Genomic DNA, 12712 nt, shown 5'->3' with positions numbered 1-12712 from the left:
ACACGTCTCCATTCGTCCCTCCATTCACGCCTGTCGCGACACCACTGGAGGCGGGCTACACGATGTTGGGGCGTGAGCGGAAGACGGCCTAACGGTGTGCGGGACCGTAGCCCAGCTTCATGGAGACGGTTGCGAATGGTCCTCGCCGATACCCCAGGAGCAACAGTGTCCCTAATTTGCTGGGAAGTGGCGGTGCGGTCCCCTACGGCACTGCGTAGGATCCTACGGTCTTGGCGTGCATCCGTGCGTCGCTGCGGTCCGGTCCCAGGTCGACGGGCACGTGCACCTTCCGCCGACCACTGGCGACAACATCGATGTACTGTGGAGACCTCACGCCCCACGTGTTGAGCATTTCGGCGGTACGTCCACCCGGCCTCCCGCATGCCCACTATACGCCCTCGCTCAAAGTCCGTCAACTGCACATACGGTTCACGTCCACGCTGTCGCGGCATGCTACCAGTGTTAAAGACTGCGATGGAGCTCCGTATGCCACGGCAAACTGGCTGACACTGACGGCGGCGGTGCACAAATGCTGCGCAGCTAGCGCCATTCGACGGCCAACACCGCGGTTCCTGGTGTGTCCGCTGTGCCGTGCGTGTGATCATTGCTTGTACAGCCCTCTCCCAGTGTCCGGAGCAAGTATGGTGGGTCTGACACACCGGTGTCAATGTGTTCTTTTTTCCATTTCCAGGAGTGTAGAATATGACCCTGTTCCAAATACGGTCCCATAAGAGTTGCGACTACGTCGCCACTTTTTGCCAAATTGTGGAACACAATTTCTGTTGTTGCGCCTGTATATACAATAAAATCCAAAATATACCCACTCTGACAGTCACACAGTACAAATGCCTTTATTCTGAAACTACTTCGCTTGGTTGGAATAAATTACTTAAAAAAATAATCGTCCTTTGAACAGCAAAAGACTTTCACCTATGCAAAGCTTGTGATGTGGGCGAAATGAATTACGAAACGTCTTACGAACTTTGTCTTCAATCGTCCTAATCTTAAACAGACTTTCGCCTCCAGTACTAGCAGAGTTACCACTGAAGTGTAACATTCTCAGAAGTAGACAAAAACGGACTCGTGACATAATTTCGCTGAAATCTGGCGTGTTTAAAAGTGTATCTCTGGACCAATAATCACTTAATTTTAACTTCATAACTTGCGCCATTAAAAGGCAAACAGCAACAAAACAGTACATCTCCTCAAATCCAGTGTTTTTCCACTCTGACAGTCGAGAATTCACAGATTCTGTAGTATTTTCTCTGGTGTAAACGTAAAAACGATTTGTTTCGTCTACAATAAATTGCAACAGTTCTTCAGACATAAATATGACAAAAAATGCTGGGGTCAGTATCTAGTTGACATTTGTGTGCTGAACTCGTGTCATCAAAGTAATGGATTAAGGGTTGGAAATCGGTTTCCTTTCAGTCAAACTTGTCACTTAAGCGCGCTCTTTTCCGAACCGTGTCACTGTCACTTACTGACTTCTGGGATTCAGAGGAACTGCTGACTGTAATTCTTGGTCTCCCCTCTGAGGTAAAGGGCTGAGGACTACAGCTTCGAGTGGCCGAGCGGTTCTAGGCGCTTCAGTCTGGAACCGCGCGACCGCAACGGTTGCAGGTTCGAATCCTGCCTCGGGCATGGGTGTGTGTGATGTACTTAGGTTAGTTAGGTTTAAGTAGTTCTAGGGGACTGATGACCTCAGAAGTTAAATCCCATAGTACTCAGAGCCATTTGAACTACAGCTTCGAGATTCTGTTGAAGACTCATCACTGCTAACAACATCAGATAATTCACCATCACTGTCGCTCCTAGTGAGCATATCCAGGATCTCTTTATCTGTGCAACCACGGCGACGGGACAATTCTCCCGTAGAAAACAATAAAACTGATGAAAACCTGGGAATTCTGCAAAGAGGGAACACAACAACAAACAAGTATAGAGTCAGAATGAACAGCTACTGGAAGAACAGGGCGGAAAGACGGCTGTGCTTGGTTACACGTCTGTCGCGCTCAAGTAGCTGTCCTCAGCGCGCTTAAACTCGTCCCTAGCGGTACGCAACAACACGTCCTTAGCGCTGTAGCGAAAAGCCAAGAGCCGCGTTTGAACACGTCGGGCGCGCCAGGGGAACGGCGAGACATGGCGAATTAACACGTCCCCAGCAGTGAAAGGGGCGGGCCCAGTGGATAGACCGGCTCACGCCTACCCCTCTTTTGCTGTACCACCGTGAACCCTGCTGTCTCTGTCACGTTACTACTCTCGCACCCGTTCGCATCTGTATACGGTGTATGGGGCCCGCTTGCGTGGGCTCGTAATCCGAATTTTCACCTACTATCACTTGACGCATCTTCCTCTAGATTTACATCTACATCTACATGGATACTCTGCAAATCACATTCAAGTGCGTGGCAGAGGGTTCATCGAACCACCTTCACATTTCTCTATTATTCCAATCTCGTATAGCACGCGGAAAGAAGGAACACCTATATCTTTTCGTACGAGCTCTGATTTCCCTTATTTCATCGTGGTCATCGTTCCTCCCTATGTAGGTCGGTGCCAACAAAATATTTTCGCATTCGGAGGAGAAAGTTGGTGATAGGAATTTCGTGAGAAGATTCCGTTGCAAAGAAAAACATCTTTCTTTTAATGATTTCCAGCCCAAATCCTGTATCATTTCTGTGACACTGTCTTCCATATTTCGCGATAATAGAAAACGTGCTGCCGTTCCTTGAACTTTTTCCATGTATTCCGTAAGGATCCCACACCGCGCAGCAGTATTCTAAAAGAGGACGGACAAGCATAGTGTAGTAAGTCTCCTTAGTAGGTCTGTTACATTTTGTAAGTGTCCTGCCAATAAAACGCAGTCTTTGGTTAGCCTTCTCCACAACATTTTCTATCTGTTCCTTCCAATTTAAGTTGTTCGTATTGTAATACCTAGGTATTTAGTTGAATTTATGGCTTTTAGATTAGACTGATTTATCGTGTAACCGAAGTTTAACGAGTTCATTTTAGCACTCATGTGGATGACCTCACACTTTTCGTTATTTAGGGTCAACTGCCACTTTTCGCACCATTCAGATATTTTCTAAAATCTTTTGCAGTTTTTTTAATCTTCTGATGACTTTATTAGTAGATAAACGACAGCGTCATCTGCAAACAACCGAAGACGGCTGCTCAGATTGTCTCCAAAATCGTTTATATAGATAAGGAACAGCAAAGGGCCTATAACACTACCTTGTGGAACGGCAGAAATCAGTTCTGTTTTACTCGATGTCTTTCCGTTACTGCGAACAGTGACCTCTCTGACAGGAAATCACAAATCCAGTCACATAACTGAGACGATCAACGGGAAATGTCGCAAACAACAAAAGTAGCCGTCTATCAGGAGCTTTCCGTATCCTGGAGTTTTATGGCTGAAACTCAAGTACTCTTACAGTGATTTTAAAATTAGTAAAGCAGATTTTTTACTAAGAAAACCTTTAATTTATTATGAGAAAGAAGCTAGAAAACAAGCGATCATGTGCACATCAACCAAAAGGTTTCTTAATGTCGCAACCCTACGCAAGGAAGAACATAACTTTCTGCAATACATGTAGCAGTTAACAATCAGTGAAGCGAAACAGAAGTTCTTTTGGTGGTCAGGGATTGTTGACAACATTTGCCTGTAAGGATCTAAAGCATTTAAGTGAACGATTGAGACATGTGGGGAAAGCGGAATGCCTTTTGAAAATGCTCATCAATGCAAAATGTTCGGCGCCGTTAACACTGCTGCTCAGATTGACTTACCGTACAAAATGTCAATTCAGAAACATTCAGTTACGAAGAATAGAGTCGAGTGGCGGATACCCGCACGCCCGCTCTTGCGGGGTCGCCCTCATTGTCGCCCCTGCCAATCATCCCGCACGCTATTCGTTCGTTTTATTTCGTCAGTCGACTCGACCGAATCGAGTTATCGAGTAGTTGTGCTTTCCTATGTAGCACTGGCCTCCACGTCATCGTATTTTATACGTATGGCACATAGATGGCTAACACGTACCTACGAGAAAAGTCGCGGCCATTCTAGTGATTTCGATACGTTATTCTGTCTGGCATTTGTTCGTGAAAAGTCGCGAATATTCTACTTTATTCTTGTACAAAGAACCTTCGATACGTAACGTTATAAATACGGACTATTCGCCAAATAGGAGGCTAGTTTACATTCAAGTGCAGAAAAATTAAGACTGAATAATGAATACGTAAAAAGTCCTAGTTGTAGCAAGTGCAAGTGTGAAGATTAGTCAAGAGTGAGAGTGATCAGTTGAGTATGAAGTATTAATAATAGCAATTTCTCAATAAAGATATTGTTACGAGAGTCATAACGATATTTTTACCAATAACGTAACAATAGTTTCCCATACCTAACTCGTAACACGAGTTAGGTATGGGAAATTATTGATGCGTGTCTCTCCGTTAATAGTGACTTTCGAGAAGATTCCTAAAAACGCATCGTTATTACTTAGGCACTCTATCGAATGCACTAGAAAGGAACGGAATCGACAATAAAAGCTTAGCTCTGTTGAACACTCAGCCTGACATTGATTGACGATGTACTAAACTAATTTGCCAGGAAGAATAGGTTTATAGAATTCATCATTTAAGGAAGAGAACCACAACTGTAACTTTTATCTACCATAAGATGGCATTGTCTTGTATATGTGTATAATGTTTAAATAAAACTTTCTTAAACTGTGCATGTGATTAGATAATTTTTTATTACGGTAAAGTAAAGGTTGCTCAAGATACCTTTAGCGCCCCCCCCCCCCCCCCTTTTGTGAGATTTTTCTGTATCCGTCACTGGAATAGACACATATTAAACGAAGTAGTAGAGTACTTAACTTTTTGTGGAACTCATAAGTTAACGCCCCTCGTGGTCTCGCGGTAGCGTTCTCGCTTCCCGGGCAAGGGGTCCCCGGTTCGATTCCCGGCGGGGTCAGAGGTTTTTCCTGCCTCGAGATGACTGGGTGCTGTTGTGTCGTCTTCATCATCATCATTCATCCCCATTACGGTCGGAGGAAGGCAATGGCAAACCACCTCCATTAGGACCTTGCCTAGTAAGGTCTCCCGCATCGTCCCCCTACGCTCTGTAAGGAAGCATGGGACTTCATTTCATTTTTTTCATGAGTTACAACTAAGTGTTTAACTAACTGTGACGATTTGTTAGATTTATTGTCTCGTCAAGAAAATTTTGAGAATGTGTTAAATGCCCACATAGACAGCTCTAGTACTTCCATCTCCAGATATATGTCAAGCATTTTACAAAATGAAGTTTTAGACTGTACATAACAAGTTTACACCAAAAAACTGAGTAAAGGCCATAATGCTGTCACTTTTGTTTCTATGCAGACACATGAAGCAATATTATATTACGTGCAAAAGTCAGTTGGTTATTATACAGCCGTACATTAAGAGGAAGAAACCTGTTCAAAAATTCCTTTCCTGTGACATTAATAGCAGACATGAAGGATGTTGTTGGCGTTGTTGTGGTCTTCAGTCCAGAGACTGGTTTGATGCAGCTCTCCAAGCTACTCTATCATGTCCAAGCTCCTTCACCTCCCAGTACCTACTGCAACCTACATCCTTCTGAATCTGCTTAGTGTATTCATCTCTTGGTCTCCCTCTACGATTTTTGCCCTCCACGCTGCCCTCCAATGCTAATTTAGTGATCCCTTGATGCCTCAGAACATGCCCTACCAACCGGTCCCTTCTTCTTGTCAAGTTGTGCCACAAACTCCTCCCCAATTCTATTCAATACCTCCTCATTAGTTATGTGATGTGCCCATCTAATATTCAGCATTCTTCTGTAGCACCACATTTCGAAAGCTTCTATTCTCTTCTTGTCCAAACTATTTATCGTCCATGTTTCACTTCCATGCATGGCTACACTCCATACAAATACTTTCAGAAACGACATCCTGACACTTAAATCTATACTCGATGTTAACCAATTTCTCTTCTTCAGAAAAGCTTTCCTTGCCATTGCCAGTCTACCTTTTATATCCTCTCTACTTCGACCATCATCAGTTCTTTTGCTCCCCAAATAGCAAAACTCCTTTACTACTTTAAGTGTCTCATTTCCTAATCTAATTCCCTCAGCATCGCCCGACTTAATTCGACTACATTCCATTATCCTCGTTTTGCTTTTGTTGATGTTCATCTTATATCCTCCTTTCAAGACACTGTCCATTCCATTCAACTGCTCTTCCGTCCTTTGCTGTCTCTGACAGAATTACGATGTCATCAGCGAACCTCAAAGTTTTTATTTCTTCTCCATGGATTTTAATACCTACTCCGAATTTTTCTTTTGTTTCCGTTACTGCTTGCTCAATATACAGATTGAATAACATCGGGGAGAACCTACAACCCTGTCTCACTCCCTTCCCAACCACTGCTTCCCTTTCATGCCCCTCGACTCTTATAACTGCCATCTGACTTATGTACAAATTGTAAATAGCCTTTCGCTCCCTGTATTTTACCCCTGCCACCTTCAGAATTTGAAAGAGAGTATTCCAGTTAACATTGTCAAAAGCTTTCTCTAAGTCTACAAATGCTAAAAACGTAGGTTTGTCTTTCCTTCATCTATTTTCTAAGATAAGCCGTAGGGTCAGTATTGCCTCACGTGTTCCAATATTTCTACGGAATCCAAACTGATCTTCCCCAGGGTCGGCTTCTACTAGTTTTTCCATTCGTCTCTAAAGAATTCGCGTTAGTATATTGCAGCCATGGCTTATTAAACTAGTAGTTCGGTAATTTTCACATGTGTCTACACCTGCTTTCTTTGGGATTGGAAGTATTATATTCTTCTTGAAGTCTGAGGGTATTTCGCCTGTCTCATACATCTTGCTCACTAGATGGTAGAGTTTTGTTAGGCCTCGCTCTCCCAAGGCTGTCAGTAGTTCTAATGGAATGTTGTCTACTCCCGGGCCCTTGTTTCGGCTTAGGTCTTTCAGTGCTCTGTCAAACTCTTCACGCAGTATCATATCTCCCATTTCATCTGCATCTACATCCTCTTCCATTTCTATAATATTGTCGTCAAGAACATCGCCCTTGGGTAACAGAAGAGATACTGAATTTAATTGATGGAAAATATAAAAATGCAGTAAATGAAGCAGGCAAAAAGGAATACTAACGTCTCAAAAATGGGATCGACAGGAAGTGCAAAATGGCTAAGCAGGGATGGCTAGAGGACAAATGTATGGATGTAGAGGCTTATCTCACTAGGGGTAAGATAGATACTGCCTACAAGAAAATTAAAGAGACCCTTGGAGCAAAGAGAACCACCTGCATGAATATCAAGAGCTCAGATGGAAACCCAGTTCTAAGCAAAGAAGGGAAAGCAGAAAGGTGGAAGGTGTATATAGAGGGTCTGCCCTCGTCATTTTACCTACGCGATCCTCTGCTGCCTTCACTATTTCATCTCTCAAAGCTACCCATTCTTCTTCTGTATTTCTTTCCCCCATTCTTGTCAATCGTTCCCTAATGCTCTCCCTGAAACTCTCTATAACCTCTGGTTCTTTCAATTTATCCAGGTCCCATTTCCTTAAATTCCCACCTTTTTGCAGTTTCTTCAATTTTAATCTACAGTTCGTAACCAATAGATTGTGGTCAGAGTCCACATCTGCCCTTGGAAATGTCTTACAACTTAAAACTTGGTTCCTGAATCTTTATCTTACCATTACATAATCTATCTGAAACTTTCTAGTATCTCCAAGCTTGTTCCATGTATACAACCTTCTTTTATGGTTCTTGAACCAAGTGTTAGCTATGAGTAAGTTATGCTCTGTGCAAAATTCTACGAGGCGGCTTTCTCTTTCATTACGTAGTCCCATTCCATATTCACCTACTACGTTTTTCGTTCTCTTCCTTTTCCTACTATCGAGTTCCAGTCACCCATGACTATTGAATTTTCGTCTCTCTTCACTATCTGAATAATTTCTTTTATCTCATCATACATTTCTTCAATCTCTTCGTCATCTGCGGAGCTAGTTGGCATATAAACTTGTAGGCGTGGGTTAGGTATCTATCTTGGCCACAATAATGCGTTCACTATGCTGTTTGTAGTAGCTTACCCGCATTCATATTTTGCCCGCATCTCGTGGTCGTGCGGTAGCGTTCTCGCTTCCCACACCCGGGTTCCCGGGTTCGATTCCCGACGGGGTCAGGGATTTTCTCTGCCTCGTGATGGCTGGGTGTTGTGTTCTGTCCTTAGGTTAGTTAGGTTTAAGTAGTTCTAAGTTCTAGGGGGCTGATGACCATAGATGTTAAGTCCCATAGTGCTCAGAGCCATTTGAACCATTCATATTTTCCTATTCATTATTAAACCTACTCCTGCATTACCCCGATTTGATTTTGTATTTATAACCCTGCATCCACCTGACCAGAAGTCTTGTTCCTCCTGCCACCGAACTTCACTAATTCCCACTATATCTAACTTTAACCTATCCATTTCCCTTTTTAAATTTTCTAACCTATCTGCCCGATTAAGGGATCTGACATTCCACGCTCCGATCCGTATAACGCGTTTTGTTTCTCCTGATAACAACGTCCTCCTGAGTAGTCCCCGTCCGGAGATCCGAATGGGGGACTATTTTACCTCCGGAATACTTTATCCAAGAGGACGCCATCCTCATTTATCCATACAGTAAAGCTGCATGCCCTCGGGAAATAATTACGGCCGTAGTTTTCCCTTGCTTTCAGCCGTTCGCAGTACCAGCACAGCAAGGCCGTTTTGGTTAGTGTTACAAGGCCCAGACTATACCACATCCAGACTGTTGGCACTGCAACTACTGTAAAGGCTGCTGCCCCTCTTCACTAACCACACGTTTGTCTGGCCTCTCAACAGATACCCCTCCGTTGTGGTTGCACCTACGGTACGGCCATCTGTATCGCTGAGGCACGCAAGCCTCCCCACCAATGGCAAGGTCCATGGTTCATGGGGGAGACATGAAGTATATATAACAGCATTTCGGAACAATTCAGTCATAAAGTGTATGCCGCACGAACGAAAATGACCAAGAGTCGCCACTACACTCAACTTTTGTGAAATGTGAAAGACAACATTGATCTTTTTCCTTTTCCTGGCTTTACCCCATATCTGCTAGGTTCGGCACGGTAGTGATGTAGAGTAGGCGGTTGCCCTTCACATCGCTGCCCCTATCCCCCTTGGGACGCAATTCGTGTACCACATCTGTCTGCGTCTATTATTTGCCCTCGATAACTTGACGATTGCACAAGCAGAAATAGACATTAATTCAACGATATTCACTGTCTCGAGTGCTGCCAACGTTAAGCTGCCCTTAGACGGGAAGTGGTACGGTACACATTGTTACGGGTAGTGGTGCAAGCGGCAGACGCTGCCTTCCCCTTAACATTCCTCCCCCGTACACAGCTTTAATGCGGGGCCAACGCTGTTCCTAGCAGCCACCGCGCGAAACGTCTGGTTATCGTGCCCACATAAAACCACATCCAGGCTGGCCGACATACCGGCCCTCATGTATAATCGGCCGGCCGAATTCGACCTGGGGCCGGCGCACCTCTCCGAATCCCGGAAGCGGCGTGCAAAAGGTCTAAATCAAAACTTTGATCCTAAACGTAACTACACTGAAGCGCCAAAGAAACTGGTATAGGCATGCGTATTCAAATACTGATGTATGTAAACGGGCCGAATATGGCGCTGAGGTCGGCAACGCCTATATAAGACAACAAGTGTCTACCGCAGTTTTTAGATCGGTTACTGTTGCTACAATGGCAGGTTATCAAGATTTAAGTGAGTTTGAACGTGGTGTTATAGTCGGCGCACGAACGATGGGATACAGCATCTCCGAGGTAGCGATGAAGTGGAAAGTTTGCGTACGACCATTTCACGAGTGTACTGTGAATATCAGGAATCCGGTAAAATATCAAATCTCTGACATCGCTGCGGCCTGGGAAAGATCCTGCAAGAACATGATCAACGACGACTGGAGAGAATTGTTGAACGTGACAGAACTGTAACCGTTCCACAAATTGCTGCAGATTTCAGTGCTGGTCCATCAGCAAGTATCAGTGTGTGAACCATTCAAGAAAACATGATCGATATGGGCTTTCGGAACCGAAGGCCCACTGGTGTACCCTTGATGAGTGCACGACATAAGGCTTTACGTCTCGCCTGGGCCCATCAACACTGACGTGGGACTGTTGATGACTAAAAACATGTTCCATGGCTGGACGAGTCTAGTTTCAAATTGTATCGAGCGGGTGGCCGCGTATGGGTATGGAGACAACCTCAAGAATCCATGGACCCTGCATGTTAGCAGGGGACTGTTCAAGCTACTGGAGGCTCTGTAATGGTGTGGGGTGTGTGCTGTTGGAGTGATCTCGGACCTCTTATACATCTAGATACTACTCTGACAGGTGACATGTACGTGGGCATCCTGGCTGATCACCTGCATCCATTCACGTCCATTGTGCATTGGAACGGACTTGGGCAGTTCCAGCAGGACAATGCGACACTCCACACGTCCAGAGTTGCTACAGAGTGGCTCCAGGAACAGTCCTCTGAGTTTAAACACTTCCGCAGGCCACCAAACTCCCCAGACACAAACATTATTGGGCATATCTGGGATGCTTTACGACGTGCTGTTCAGAAAAGATCTCCACCCCCTCGTACTCTTACGGATTTGTGGACAACTCTGCAGGATTCATGGTGTCATTTGCCTCCAACACTACTTCAGACATTAGTCGAGTCCATGCCACGTCGTGTTGCGGCACTTCTACGTGCTCGCGGGGGCCCTACACGATACTAGGCAGGTGTACCAGTTTCTTTGGCTCTAGAGTGTATAAAAAGAGCACACATGTAAAATTAATATCGTAAGAAGAGATGGTTCTCTTTAAAATAAAAACTATATCCAAATTAAAATTCATCACCTTTTTTATCTTCATTCGTGTAGAAATATAGTCTATTGAAATCGGATGAATGTTTTTCAGACTGCCTGTATTATCAACATAACGTATGGCGGCGGTTCGTTGGCATCAACAGTACAGGGCGGACACAGAAGCTCACTGTATTAAGCATCATGCTTTTACAATGTAGTTCAGTTTGTTGCCATCAGATGGACGAGGTATGATTGTCCGTTGTATAGGGCAAAAGTGTCTCGGTATAAATGTCGACAAAACCACAAAACCTTTAAACACCGTCAACAAGTTCGTATAGCTTAGTAGAGGTCTGTGTTGGGCACTTCTGGCTGTTTGGTTGATTTGGGGAGGGGTCCAAACAGCGAGGTTATCGGTCCCATCGGATTAGGGAAGGACGGGGAAGGAAGTCGGCCGTGCCCTGTCAAAGTAACCATTCTGGCATTTGCCTGAAGCGATTTAGGAAGATCACAGGCTTGGACTGCAGTTAGCTATGCAAACTTGTTTGCGGTGTTTAACTGTCTGAAGGTTTTCCAACATTTACCCAGAGTCACATTTGCAGCATATAATGGGCATCATCTTGCTCATCTGATTTCAACATATATGAGTACACGGTGTCTGTCCTTTCGGACATACCCGAAAGAGTAGGCACCACAGTTCATGTAACTGATTTGCCTCGATGGGCAATGAATCCACCACCCTAAGTGCGGATGCCGTCCGATCTCCTGTGGGAATTTCACAGTAGCGAGCACGGAGGAATGGACGAGGACTGCGCGTTGGTGGGGATGTTGATCGACCGACAGGCGTGCCGACATAGTCCGAGAAGCTACGATGAACACTGTGTCTGGATGGCGCAGTGATTAGTTCAAATCTCTGGTATGCGGAAGGTACCGGGTTCGACTCCTGCTCCGGCACACATTTTCACTCGTCGCCGCTGACTCCGTATTAACTTCCGATGCAGCTGACATCAGTACTCCCTTTCTTTTCCTTTCCTTCCCCTCCCCTCCCCTCCCCTCCACCTTCAATTTTCGTAAAGCTTCATTATGCCGTAAAAACTATAGTGCTTGATGCAGCGGACTCCCATGTTCCACCTGAAATTTTAACGTCAGTTAAGCCTCGTCCAGTGTTACATTACTAATATTTGTCGTCTTGATAATGCTTATTTAAGACCAAAAGTAGTCGAAAATAATAAACGTTATTAAACTTCCTGGCAGATTAAAACTGTGTGCCCGACCGAGACTCGAACTCGGGACCTTTGCCTTTCGCGGGCAAGTGCTCTACCACCTGAGCTACCGAAGCACGACTCACGCCCGGTCTCACAGCCTTACTTCTGCCAGTATTTCGTCTCCTACCTTCCAAACATTACAGAAGCTCTCCTGCGAACCTTGCAGAACTAGCACTCCTGAAAGAAAGGATATTGCGGAGACATGGCTTAGCCACAGCCTGGGGGAGTCGTGCTTCGGTAGCTCAGATGGTAGAGCACTTGCCCGCGAAAGGCAAAGGTCCCGATTTTCGGAAGAGCAAAGCGAATTGCAAAATGATTTAAAGAAGATATTGGATGTAAAAAGCGGCAATTTGACCCTAAGTAATAAAAAGTAAGGCCCTCCACATGTTATAAAAAACCCGTTGACTTTTCGTTAAAAGATAAATCACACAAATTTAAAGGTTGTTCATTCAAACTAATGCCAAGGAATTACAACAAGGAACAACTTAAATTGAAAACATGACGTATAAAATGTTGTGCGAACGCGAACCAAAGACCGATTTATTGGCACGACAGTTA

The 12712-nt window shown here is 44.7% G+C and overlaps 1 protein-coding gene across 1 annotated transcript in view; it reads left to right on the top strand.

Moving 5' to 3' along the window:
* LOC126425154 (centrosomal protein of 164 kDa) overlaps nucleotides 1-12712 on the top strand; it is a 688023-nt gene that overhangs the window by 264372 nt on the left and 410939 nt on the right. The gene's annotated exons all lie outside the window — the stretch shown is intronic.

Source organism: Schistocerca serialis, chromosome 10 (genome assembly GCF_023864345.2).
Source record: "Schistocerca serialis cubense isolate TAMUIC-IGC-003099 chromosome 10, iqSchSeri2.2, whole genome shotgun sequence".
In the NCBI taxonomy this organism is placed as follows: Eukaryota; Metazoa; Arthropoda; class Insecta; order Orthoptera; family Acrididae; genus Schistocerca; species Schistocerca serialis.
This window is presented reverse-complemented; position numbering and strand designations above follow the sequence as displayed.